The 14,016-nt window shown below is 42.9% G+C and overlaps 1 protein-coding gene across 3 annotated transcripts in view; it reads right to left on the bottom strand.

Annotated features, from left to right (window-relative positions):
- LOC112689286 (activating transcription factor 3-like) overlaps window positions 1–14,016 on the bottom strand; it is a 41,131-nt gene that overhangs the window by 13,557 nt on the left and 13,558 nt on the right. Inside the window, exon 1 of one of the 3 annotated variants that reach the window (XM_025562921.1) lies at window positions 12,987–13,065. The exons of 1 other annotated variant lie outside the window; for it this stretch is intronic. The gene's annotated coding sequence lies outside the window, so the exon portion shown is untranslated. Of the gene's footprint in view, window positions 1–10,944; window positions 11,404–12,986; window positions 13,066–14,016 lie in introns of those variants that run through there. One more of the 3 variants, XM_025562920.1, reaches the window with a different exon arrangement.

The raw sequence follows: 14,016 nt of genomic DNA, 5'->3' as shown, positions 1-14,016 counted from the left end.
ATGTGTCAACGACAAATATTACCGTATTTTTCATGAGCCATGCGAGTTATTTGTCAGGCGAAAAGAAATATGTATAAGTACGGTTTATTTGTTTTACACCCGCACAAAGATACACAGATGAGTGAAAAATGTTGCGGACGGAGGGAGGGAAGGACCGGGGGACGTTTCCGGTCTTACGCATCGCGACTTTAACGTACCGCGTTCGAGGTGTCGATGTCCTATTCGGTACGAATTACGCCGTATGATGCATGAACCTTACAGCAATGAGCGGTAATGAGGTAAAAGACGAATGCCAAACGATTACGCGTATCGTCTCGTTCTTGTCATAGACCATGCGCGAAAATACCCGTGTACCATTGACAACAACAACGTTATTGTACAATTTCCGCGTGCGATGCTCAAGGGCGTATTTAACAGCTGCCGTGCGTACACGAACGATAGTAAGATTACATTGTTGCACTACGTAATATTCTTAAACGTACGTTGTTCTTTAATCGTTTTCCTCGCCCGCCGGATCCTTCGAGCCCGACGAGCTTCCGAATGGTCACGGAAATACCGGACTGCACGCGCGCGCCCGTGTTCCGGCGGTAAAACTAAACGAATTCGCATCGATAAACAGCGGTGTTGCGGTACCGTTTGAAATAACACCGTTAATGTAGCAGCGCTCGCGTGAAAAGCGCATTGTTTTGACGCACGTTTTACGGAAGACGCTCCGAGTGATGGGTGTACGCAATACGTAGTCTTCTTACGCGTTAAAAATGTACGACCGCGACCGCAGTACGTGTACACACGCGAACAGGTGCAATGCCAAGCATATGACCGATTCGTGTGTCCGGATCGCGTTTCATAAAACGGTTTCTCGCGCAACAAAATCAAATCCGCGCGATAACACGTGTTTTGTGAACCCCGTTTTTCGCCACGCCTTTCCGTCCGCGCTCGTACCATACTTACCGTATTACGGTACACCGGGCACGGATTTCGCGCGAAAATCGGACGCGACAGCCGTCGACGTGGAAACTATTGTTGAAAATCAAATCGGCGCTGCGCCGTCGCCAACAGACGCGATTCGGATGGCACTTCACATTTGATTTGGCCGCGCGACTATTTTTACGTGTTCTTTCACGCTCTGTTCGGGCGTCTTCGAAAGAACCGTCCACGCCGTCGTTTGACCATAGTGCCGTCCAACGAAATATATTTTATCGGTTCATTTGACGGGACCGACCTGTGAACGATTAGCTTTCCGGTCCCAAACTGTATTGTTGACGACTGTACACGCACGTATTTTTAAGCTCGCAAGTATATCGTACTATTTATACGAAAATCCGGCTCAATACAGAACCGTAAGCTTGTGACAGTTTATGGACTAATAGCGGGATTGAAAAATTAAAAATCGTTCTTTTGTCACGGTCGACGGGGACTGATTTCAAGTAATCCAACCAACCATAAAACTCGTTAAAAACGTATCATAATTTTTTTTTTTTTTGGTAAAAAACTACTTTTAACATGCGGGAGCCAAATCGTTTAACTCATCGGTATTCATTACGACGTGTTCACGTGTAAACGGTGGACCCGCGTCACGAATAAGATAGACCACAGGTTCCCAAAGTGGTCTATATCGACCCTCTGAGGTCGATTCTAACCTATAAAGTGTCTACGTCAGCGAAAAAGAAAATTGGGGGGTGCATCATGTGTAAATAGGGGTTCAAAAAAAAAAAAATGTCACAAAATTTTGGAGCTTACAGGCTACATACTTTCGGCCGCCGACTCGGCTACTGCGCGGATACACTAGTAGATTTGACCAACGCACAACCCTATGTGTATTTGACTGCGATTGTCGCGGTAGAGTTGAAAACGTGGTTTAGATAATCAGCGGGTACCGTTGCGCGGTGGTCGCCCGAGGAAAAGTTCGGGGACCACTAACGTGGTGCCGTGCGAACGATTGTCGACACGGGCCGCTGCTGCGACGACCGCGGTGTATGCTCGCGTAAAACCGTACGTGCGCGTGGGCCCGAAATTCGATCGCGGATAAACGCTGACGTACGGATCGGCGGGCGATAAGACGGTTTCGACAACAACGTGTTGCGCGTCGACGGTGAGACAACAACATCGGGTACGACGACCGCGTGCAAATGCGTGTTCGCGGTCCACGCGTGCCGCAGCACGGTTGCAGCGGTTTTGTTAGCAGAAGCGTACAGAAGTATTTCGAGAGCACGTGCGACTAAAAAAAAAGTTTACCATCCGCCAGCCTGTTTTTTTTTTTTTTTTTTTTAAAAAAAAACGTTCGTTTGAATTGTTGTCTGTGACTGTGATCATCTCTTGAATTAACTATAAGTTTAAGGGATCATGATTTATTATAATTAATTAAAACCAAGACGTCCGCACCCAGTGCCGTACAGGTATAATGTTTGTGTTATAATAATACTGTTATTTGCTTAGCACACTCCATTATGTTTGGTATCCGAGTAGTCCAATTATAAGCCCGCCGACCCGCCCGTACACCCATCTCCGACGATAGCACATGCGATTGCGCCCCTCGGTAACCCGTCTGGACGGTCGACGGTTTTGTTAGCAAACCGACGAAAACAAATTTTCAATCGCTGCGCACGAGAAACCGGTAAAACGGCATACACGTAGCACGACAATGACGCCGTCAACACGGCCGCGGTGCGGTGAAATTCGACGTTGCCCTACTGCCGGTGCTTCGTCTAAGTTTCACGATCGGTTAACTTACGTACACGGTTTACGTTTAAAAAACGACCGCGGGTCGTTAGTGCTACGCGACAATCGGACCGGCGTGTTTGACATTCCGGTGGATTACGATATTCGGACGCGTGGCGCAACCAGCATTGGTTATCGGATGGGAGGGGGGAGGGTAGTGAATTTGGAAAAAATAAACATTTCCTGCAGGTGTGTTTTGGTAGGGATAAGATCAATTTAGGCTTATGAGTAAAAATATTTAAATTACAAATCAAACCGTTTCACTTTTGTTTCATATTGTGATACCGCAAAAAAAACGTGTTACACATCCGACTATCGAGCGATCGTAGTACCAAGGTTATCGATGTTTTAAAGTTGAACGGAACGTTACAATACGTTCCATAATGTTATGTTATTATTGTTATCAATTACAATACGAATAACATTCATATTTCATATCAATCGGCCGTTTCGCGTCTTCAAGATAAACCATTTTTTTTTTCCTACGTAAAATTTGTAAAAACAGCAAAAAATTTCGGGGGGGAGGTCACAACCCTCAAACCCCACCCCTAGTTGCGCCACCACGTACACGTATTACGTTGTCGAGTTATAAAACAGTACCAGAAAACGTTGTATAAAACGTTAGTAAATTATAATCTGCACTCGGCGCACGATGCGAATTTGTCGAAACAAAAATTGACGTAGATTTAACACGAATAACACATTCCCGTATTCGTAATCACGCGAGTTTTATTTCATCGTTATCGCCGAGTAATATCGATGAATTACGATTGACGTTGTACAGCGATCGGTACGAATTTTATTAGTTCCGACCACAGTCGTGTTTACCCGTACAAAAGCTCGGTGCGTACGAGATCAGAAATAACGAAATGTTTCCGAAACTTTTACACTCCGTGGTTACACATTGGTTACCACGAAATTGTTCTGCCCCACGGAACCGGCGGCGCAGTTTTCAACATAAATTTTCCGAATCCCTGCCGCGACTTGTATGTTCCGAACGCGGTCGACTTTGCTGCCGGCGCAGTGCACTATTACTATACCGGATCGACAGACGGCGGGTAAATGGTCCATCGACCGCCCGTTAGTCATCACCTCCCGTGAACGCTGACAGCGGAAAAACGTGTACCAATGTTGCCGACCGCCGCGAACGCGTAATTGTTCGTCGCGAGCACGCGCATAGATACGACGGGTACGTTCGCAACATGTAGTGCAGTGCGTACGGTCAATGTGCAACAGCAGCAGCATTAGTAGTAGCGGAATCGATTACAAATACTAGTATTGATTATAAAATCAATGGTAGCAGTAATAGTGTACTCGCGGATAGAATAATATATATATATAAAAACGCCGTCGAACATCCTCCGTCCTGCCACCAACACAACGCACACAGGGTTTTCAGCGGTCGAGTACGCGCGCCTACGCTGCCAATATCATCTTCCCGAGATCAACACGATGCCGGTTCATCGATCAAAAAGTTCCGCGCGATCGTTTGTCAACGCCCATGGCTACGTAGACCTTCGGACGTCGACTGATTCGTTTGTTTTTACCGTTTTCAGCGTTAACGATTTTCAATGCGATTCGCTTCCGTCAGGGGTCGTTTTTAATTCTTTCGATTTTTCAATAACTGGCGCGTACTTTTTTAATCCTCTCGACGTAAAATGTTACATTATTGTAATGACCTACAATGCAGTGTTGTGATTATTATTATTATTATTTTTTTTTTTTTTTTTTTTAGGACGAAAGCCAACGAGAGAGTGTCTAACGACCACCGACAAACGACCGTGCGTTACACCGCGCGGGCAACTCGACGATTCGGTCGCGCATATTGAGTTTCACGGCATATGTTAGCTTATTTATTATTATATTTTGTTTTCGTCAACCGGCGGATGCGCTGTCGTTTCCTTGCAACACTCTTATATGTTTTTCTAATATAATTAGAGAAACGATAGAAGAAGGGTCTCGTAGATTAAAAGTTTGGATGACGCTGATATCAATACATTTTTTGGGCAGGTTTTTCTTTCTTCGTAGAACGAATATAATAGTTCTACTCGTGGGTTCAGCGTTTTTCACATTTTTTTTAAAACAATTTGTCGTAGTTTTACATTAAAACGCTATGTACCTGTTTGTTCGTGACACCGGACGGAGAGTAACTACCGGAACAAAAATCGATATTTTCGAGATGATTTTCTAGTTGTTATCGATTTCGCGCCCCACCAAATTTGACCGGCGTTAATTGCTGGGTGTTCGCTAATAGTGTTTACATAATAAATCGCGTTAACTATCGTTTACGATTGATTACCGTACGCGGTTCAATGGTTTCAACCGAAGTAGGCTTCTCACTAACCTTTGGGGCACCGGGTCCGGAACGGTTAAGCCGGTCCGGCTTGCGGTGTGGCTCCCCCACCGACTAGGTTTTCAGTTAACGTCGGTTGGTCAACCCGGGATTTTTTCGCCACTATTTCGGCTTCCCAAGCCGGCTAGTGGTGGGCCGTCGCGTTGATCGTGTACAACGCGAACGCGTTATCCGTCGAACGCGTTATGTGTGAATCGCTTTCTTGTCGTCGGGACGCGATACTGTTTACGAGTGCAGGATATCGATGCGTGAAACCGTGGCCCCGACACGGGCAAGTACACTTACGTCGCGCCAGTACACTTACGAATATAGATACGTGCGCGGCACATGTGTACGAACGCGGTGCACACGAGTGGGCGCGCGTGTACGTGTTACAAAGACCGTTTTGTCCGATCACATTTGCGATGTTCAATACTATTACATATTCAATGATAGCGATTGTAGTGCGTACACGTTGTGTGCGCGGCGACAGAAAATATAAAAAGCTCATTGACCGTTTAGAAAAAAATTAAAAAATCGTTTCCGAATAACGCGTGCACGTCGTTTTTCCGTTCGAGCGAATCACGTTCACCATCATTACACCGCGGTCGGCTAGCGGCGATCAATTCTTATTGCCGACCACGACGGACGTGTTAAACCGTTTCGTTTCACTCTCCTCGGCGCGATCCAAAACGTTACGCGACCCGAGTGTTGGCGCATAAATTAAACCGAAATCCATCCGAGAGATCCGAACACAACGTGGTGTACACCGTACCGCGGTGCACGGTCGTCGTGCTTCGCCGAAGCGCGTGGGCGTGGGCGCACAGAAATTGTTATATAACATTTTACCGCTATAAATCCAACGAAAAACAAAGAAAACAACGCGCACGCATACAATATTATCGCTCAACGTACGTTTTGTATGGGTACGAATACACGCGTTTGACTGTCGTGAACAAAATCGTCTCGTGCACGATTTGTCTAGATTGTGTACACCCGTACGGGTATGCGTGCGATGTATAGGTAAAATACGACGGTATTGAAATCGGTTGAGTTGTGCAGTGTACATATCACCGTGACGTCAACGCAGTATTTTTTTACGATATAAGCTGTGCAAGAGTAAATAGAAAACTGGTAATTTACTATTCACGCGGGTATCTCTATACCTTTATTTTTCCTTAAAGACGAAATCGTTGCCCGAACCGGAAATGAATTACCGATTCGGTTCCTAAATCTAACGACAACACACATATATATATGTTGAAGGAGTGTGCGCGTGAGAAATCGATAAAGAGGACGAGGAGGGGGTAATGAGCGCCGCGACGCATTCGTGATCGTTTTCCGTACGTACGGTCGATCGATTAAAAAAAAAACACGAACGGTTTCTTTCCGTTGAAAATAAATTACGAACCGAACCATTGCGGTTGCAAAGCGTCAACAATTAAACAACTATCGAACGCGCGTTTTCGTCAGATTCCGTCCGGTAACGCACGTCCAGCTCGCGTACACGGTTACGCACATACTGGCGTACAATATAAAACAATAATAACTACGAGATGACGTGTTGCAAAGTGCGTTGAACCACGGCGCGCGAGCGCAGTACTCATATTTACGTGCGTTCGTAAAAATCTAAGCCGTCTACAGGCTAGTCGAACTGCAAGGAGAATTATTAATGAGTTCACAGTGCGAGTACATAAATATTAAAAATAATTTTTCCCGAGTTTCTACGCGGACGCCGTTCGAACGGCGGGTGTCGCGGAGTTTCGTCCAGGACCGGCTGCGATGCTGCGCGTGCACACGATATCAATTCGTTTCGTGTCCAACACCACCGCCGTACAACGTCTTTGCGTACAATTTTGACGAGCACGTGCGCGCGTTATAACCTACCGATATTTAAACGTATGGTACGTAAATGATTGCGCGAGTAGGGCGGAGGTCGTTCGCTACGGTGTAAGAGGAATACGCGAGAAAAAAAAATAATAATAATAATAATAATAAAGGAAATCGATTCCGCCGCGGCGGAACGCGTGTTCACATTAGGATATTATTTTTTTCGTTTCTCAATGTTATTATTTTTTTACCGTACGCCTTCGATACACTTTTATTTGTTAATGTTTTTCGTGTTCTCGGTTCGCGTACACGTTTCGGATGCACTGACGATCGCGATCAGATGATTTACGTGCGATCGACGGCGGCACGCGTTGTGCTCAACGTATCCCGTTCGCGCACGCACTCGAGTCGCGGAAATCCGGCGAATCGCCTGGGACAGATAAATTAAAGTCGGTTATTTTCGTTTACGTTTTTTTCCATGTCCGCGTGCCGCGCGACAGAGAAAGATGGCCCGAATAATCTTGGCAACCGTTCTACCGTTGAAAACGCACGGTGTGTTCGGTCGAGTTGCACAATGTCCCCGTTCCCCGACGGTGTTCGCCCGCGCGCGTTAATGTGCAATACGCGCACGGCGTGGAGCGCACGATTTTTTCGCGTTCGCCGTCGTTCGCCCGACCGAGATCGAACACGGGCGCAGCGCGTTTGGGCACACGAACACATAACGCGTTCGGGAACACACGCCTATCGCCCTATTTGTTCGAATGGATTTGATGTGTCAAAGCATGTTTGTTTTTGTCGACTCTAAATTCGTATATTGCCGTTCGGTTGAATAAAAAATAATCGTGCTTTAAATTTCACGGGAAACAATTACCGTGGGATACATACGCATTACGAGCTAAAAAGTTTAGTTATTGCTGACCGCGTTAGTTTTTATTTTTCAAAGGTAACTCTTCTAACCGAGCGAGTTAACATTTTTCCGCAATGCCCAGCTCATTAATTTTACAGTCGCGTCGCGATAATCTTTACACAATTTGAATTCCGGAGGTCAACTACAAATCATTTTAACTCTATTCCTGAATAAGGATCCAAACAACGTACATAGATATAGTCTTATACATATGGAACAATATTATTCAGTTGAGAAAAAAAATTGCTTTTACCTTATTAACTTTTACAAGATATTAAGAAATAGACGTAACTCTTAATCATACAGTAGTTCATCTGACCAGCCTCGATTAGTATCATATTATATAATATGTAGAATATATTTATTTTTTTTTCTTTCAATATTTCGTCCGATCATTTAAGGAATACAACTGTTGCGCATAGAACACGCGAGCGGATTGTGCGTTCGTGGTTTGACGCAATAGGTCGGTTACGAACCGAAGGTAATAAGGATTTAACCGCCTTTGAAATGTAAAAAAAACAAAAATGTTCTACAAAGTTGATCAAGTTCTAGTTGGTTAGTATTTAAAATTTTCCCGTGAGACTCGTAAAAAAATTGTACAAATATACGTGCATGTAATGGGGTAAAATGTATGCTATTTATCAACATATTTCCTTTTCCCCCCTACCGCTGCCGACATTTTTCCAGCGTTCATCCCGGCACGATAAACGCTGCGTAACATTGTCGGCTATAAACAATCGAATCACCAACACGATCGAAATGTCGATTCGTCCCGATAAAAAACGGCAGTTCGCGAGAGAACGTTTATGGTGTACGAGTGTAATAGTGACTCCGACCACAACTGCTTTACACCGATCCGTTGCGAAGCATCAGAGGAATACCGTTGTAGGTCGGCGTGTTCCTTATCCCTTTCGAAACGAGTGCGGGGCGGCGTATTGGCCAGCAACCGGTCCGAATCGTTCGCGATGAGCCCCCGCGGATGACAGTTGTTGATGACAGTCAATAATTGTTGGCCTCTACTTGTTTCCAGCCGGTAAAGTACTACCGTCGTCGAGCATTAACAGTTCACACGTTCGGTGTTCATTTCGACAAAGGACTTGTTGATAGCGACGCCACACGTGGATTTCTGCAGCCGTCGATTTAAATTCAAACTTTATTCCTAGAACGGCCGACAACAGAGAGAGAAAGATGGAGAAAAATTACGAGTGGCATTTTTTTCTACTCGTATTCATCGCGCGGCAAAAATAATACATATTATTATGACTCGCAGCGGTTGCGTACCAAGAAAAGAAAAAAAAACAACTTTTTCCCGTGCGTCATTGTTACGCGATGTTTCGCGTCCAACTGGCGATAATATTACCACCGTTAAATACCGACCGTTTCCACAACACGTGATTTCACGATACCTACAACGGGTTAATAACACTGGTAAATCGTTAAAGTATCGATATAATATCGAATATATAGATCGGCGGACCTGTTCTTTATACCGAAAAAAAAAACGAACAATGATATTAACAGTCGAATCGTGACGCGTTCAACGACGAACGACAGACGTGTCTCTGTTTCGCATCAAACGAAATATACACGTTTACGGACGGCTGTAAGCAGTGCTCGAGTATTGGTCGGCTTTATCGGTTTACGTACGTTATATTTACGTTGTGCACTCGTGTGACGGATTATCGCGTTCGTCGCAAACGTACTGCGTAGTACTATAGTACAGCAAACGGATCGTTGGGTTAGCGCAAACGTCTGACTCGGTTTTCGAATTCGTACGTAACGAATAATATACATAAATGTACCACAAATGCGTGTATTGTACCTGATTCTCGAGCCATGGTATTGTTCTTGTTAAAAAACAAACGGAGCAGATTAATAAAAAAAAAAAAAAAAAAAAAATGTACCAACGCGAACGTTAAGTAAAACGCTGCGTGCATATCCGTCGAGTGTTGCAGAGCGCACGCAATGAGTCGTACACGACGGCGGTAAACAACCAATTATTCGAGAGCACCATTGTTGTTCAGAAACTGTACGAAACGAAAAGAAATATTAATTTTGTTTCACGGAAAATGCACCGCATTGAACGCTTACGGTGTATGCGGGTGAACAATAATTGAGTAATATTAAAAAAAAAAAAAACGCCTTATCAAGGGTCCATTAAAAACAAATACAGACGTCGTATTGTAATGGTTGCGTTTTTTATCTTCTTTTTTTTTTTTTTATCATTATTATTTATAGAAGAATTTCCAACAGTGGAGTCACGTTTATTAATGTTTTAATTATTGCTGTTCTAATAATTTAAATGCACTCCGAATACAGTGGAATTGACTTTAATTTTTTACACCCATACGCAGCACGCTGCAGCAATAACGTTATGTGTACTACAATTAATTACACCGCGCGCAGCATCTGCTACGCGGTGCACACGAATTCAGGACGAAACTCGTGTTGGGTAGAAAAACGAAACGTTTTTCTAAACACAAACTCGATTCGTTCGTCGAACGATAAGAGTGAGAGTGCGCGAGAGAGTGAGAAAAATAAGTACAGCACGTCATGCAGTCGCGGGATACGAAAACGTCCAACGACGTGTGTAATTATTCTTGTAAGTTAATCGTGCGCGAGTCGATAGTTTACGATTATAACGTAATGTAGGTGATATAAAATGCAGTAGTTAACAACTGTACATGGTGTGTACGGCTTGAACACGCATTGTCGTCGAATTCCGAACGTTTTTTTTTTTTTTTTTTTATCGAACACATTAACAATAAATGTTTATCGTGTATGTTTTATGCGTACGAGTTGCGCGATGCAGGATATTATCGAAATGGAAAACGACGGTCGATCCCGTGTGCGAGCGATAGGAGGCGTAATTTATTTCGAATGAACTTATTCATATTACGTACCGAACATACGTTTCTACAAAATATTAGATCGAGAAAAAAATTTAAATTGTCGTCGCTCGAAAAAAAAATAATAATAATGTGTTTCGTTTATTATTCTAGGCTTGCATCAAATAATATGCATACTATTGATCGATGTAAAATACATTTGGAATAAACGGATCCGTTGCATAACCGTATTTGATAGTGAAAAATTAACATAATAATGGTAATAAAAGCATAATTCTGTTACACTCGGAAAATATTGTATAACATACTTGTAATGACGTGTATTATCGCATCGTCGGTAGGAAAACGTGCGGTGTAGACGCATAGTCGACGGCCGTGACTCGAAAAACGTGTTAGTCGGTACAGCCTCGTGGAAATCTTGGTTTTCGATTCTCACATCGTACTCGATACGGTTTTACCGAGATTATTTGCGCGCGATTTCGACAGTTTCGTTCCCACACCATTATTTGCGAGCGGTTCGTAATTTACGATATCGATAAAATATGGATTAGAACGCGAGACTTCGGAGAGACGGTACGAACAATTATGGGGACGAACTGTCCAAGTACTGTACATCCTCCGGTAATGCAACAATGCCAACAAATGTTATTGTGTCTTAAGAAAACCAGATAGATTTATGCAATAATTTTTGTTCCCAAAATTGAACATATCATTGCCGTACGACCGCAGTTTGATAGCTTTCTTGTGATCGTACGCTGTGTTCGACCATTAGGATTTCAAGTGGGTTTTTTTTTTTCTGAAACCAACCGTATTGCTTCAAATCGATTTGATTTTACAAGGTCGATTTAAGAACCAAAAAAGATATACCTGTACCAGATCTTTACGGCCGAACCGCAAAAACGTAACGTTTGAAATCAATTTTTATAGCGAACAAAATGTTCAAACGTTCAACGGCAGATGGTCTGCTCGATCAGCGTCTTACTTCAACGTTACGCGGACAAACGACGACAATACCGATCATCGCATCGCGTCCCCGAAGAAAAAAAAAAAAAAAACGTAGCACAAATGAAAAGAAAACGAAACACATTTGATCCCGGTGTGTACGCGTACGTAAAGATGCGAAACCGTTTCGATTGTCATTATAATTTTTTTCAATTTAAACGTGTCAAAGTCGTACCGTGATGTTCCCACGCGCGCCTCTCGTCGCAGACAATGCAGCCGCCGCAACTCGTGTGACCCGAATATCGCACAAATAAAAAAAAAAAAAAAAAAATGAATAAAAAAACGAACGTAAAAAACGACTGTCGCAGTTACCGTGACGCGGGCGGAGCCGTTCGCGGAGCGAGTGCGCGCATCGTTCGAACGTGTACGTATATGTTTTTTTTTATTATCATTAACACCGTTTTCCATAAGTCTCGTACGGTGCGCGTCCGTCAGCGGTCACGAGAAATCGCCGTGCCGTCCTTGGGCTCGGCGTGCGGCGGCGGACAATAACGTGAAGTGCGTACAGCGCAAGTGCACGCGAACGAATGCATTGCGAACATTTTTCGTTGCCGACGAACGTCTCTGCGGACGAGACGGAAACGAACGTCTTCGAGACGGCGATCGCGAAAAGCTCTCCGGACGCGGTGCGCTTACGTTGCGCAACTTTTTCCTCGCCGCTGGGCGCGACTACGCGGTACGGCGATCGAGGCTGAGCCGAGTCGACCAACTTCTGTCGCGCTCGTCGTGCGTTCGAGTCGATCCGGTTACGAAGTGGAAATGATTTCGGTTTTTTTTTTTTTTTTTTGGCTTTCCAACTTGTGATTGTTACGAGTAGAAAAAAAAAAAAAAAAAAAAAAGTCGGTGACTATTTTTCCCCTCGGCCGAACCGTGTTCCGGTATTATCATTTACTTAGGGCTGTACTCACGGTTACTCCGTTTTCAGCCCTACCGGAATTCAGGAACAACTCTCGTTCGTTACATCCGCAACGGTTGCGGTACCAATTGTTTTTATGTTCTATAACGATCTTGATAAATCGGGTGAATGATCAACGTGGCCAAACAATAAATCGACCGACTTGCATCATAGAAAAACAATAAACTCATTGCGTTATTTAGCTAAAAAGTAAATTAAATTCACAACTTAACCTTAACTTTTAATCCGTCGACGATCTAGCCTTGATAGCAATAATAGCAATTATAATATTATTATTATTGTTACGCGGCTAAACCGTTTGTACTTTTCTCAGGACCGTCCGATGCAGCCGCGGTCGGTAAATATACACTGCACAAGGTAGGGTTTATCATTTGCACACATACAAGTAGTATTAAACGTCGTAAACTATATTATTAAATATTATTTTATTACCGTGTTTTTTTTTCCTCTACCGAATATTTCTGTTTTCGGAGTTATGCATCTATACACGTAGTATTCTTTCCAATGTATGTGTATGGAAACAAGTTCTAAAATAATAGAATGCATGTATAATAAAACTATTAAATTTTTTTTTTTTTTCAAAAATTTCATGACAATGTAAATATACGCATTTGCGTGTATAGTGTTTTTATCGAAAACGGATATTAGTTAATTTTGGAACCGTCTGTAAATATTTCCATATAATATCTCCATGTAATATATTGAATTATCTACCGAGAAAAAACAAGTTGTACCTACATTTATGATTATTTTTTATTTTTTAATACACGTCCAGTATCGCGCAATTGTGTTTTACGTTTCGTGTATACGTCGAATGAGTCATTGAATGCATTTGTTTTCATGAAATCGACCACTGCAGTTAACACAAGTCCGTAAATATGTCCATAATAGAAAACTGCAATTTGTCACCGATCACAAATCCTTTATAATAGTTACACCGTAAACAACGATGCACCACGGACGGAGATGCATTACGGAAAATTGATTTTTTTTCTCTCTCTCTCTTGATTTGTACAACCGTACAACGAAAAACCATTACGATTATTATTGCGGACACGACACCCCGGTTGTTGGTGCGATCATTTCCGATGTACGCGTGTACCGGTCAGGAGATAATGTACAGTGATTAGTAGAAGAGTTTGGATTTATATATGCATTTGCATGTTTGTACTAAGTGTGTGCACGTCTATGGAGGTTTAAAATGTCCACGATTCATATCGCACCGAGTTTAAACACCAAGTTTTATATTGCATATTTTGAGGGTTGTCGCATGTTTGTTCATAAATGCATATTTATGCATAAATGCATACCGTGCATATTTAATGGGTTTTTAATAAATCAACTATTTTAATTGACAGTAAATGTTGTAATCGCTTCGAATAGAGCACGAATATACAGTTTTAAAAATATTATTTAAGTTTTCTATTAGTTTTTTGGCAGTAGATGACTTCAAATTATCTAA

Source organism: Sipha flava, unplaced genomic scaffold (genome assembly GCF_003268045.1).
Source record: "Sipha flava isolate LNK unplaced genomic scaffold, YSA_version1 43_pilon_pilon, whole genome shotgun sequence".
NCBI classification, from domain to species: domain Eukaryota; kingdom Metazoa; phylum Arthropoda; class Insecta; order Hemiptera; family Aphididae; genus Sipha; species Sipha flava.
Note: the sequence above shows the minus strand (reverse complement) of the source record. Positions and strands in the feature narration are given on the sequence as shown.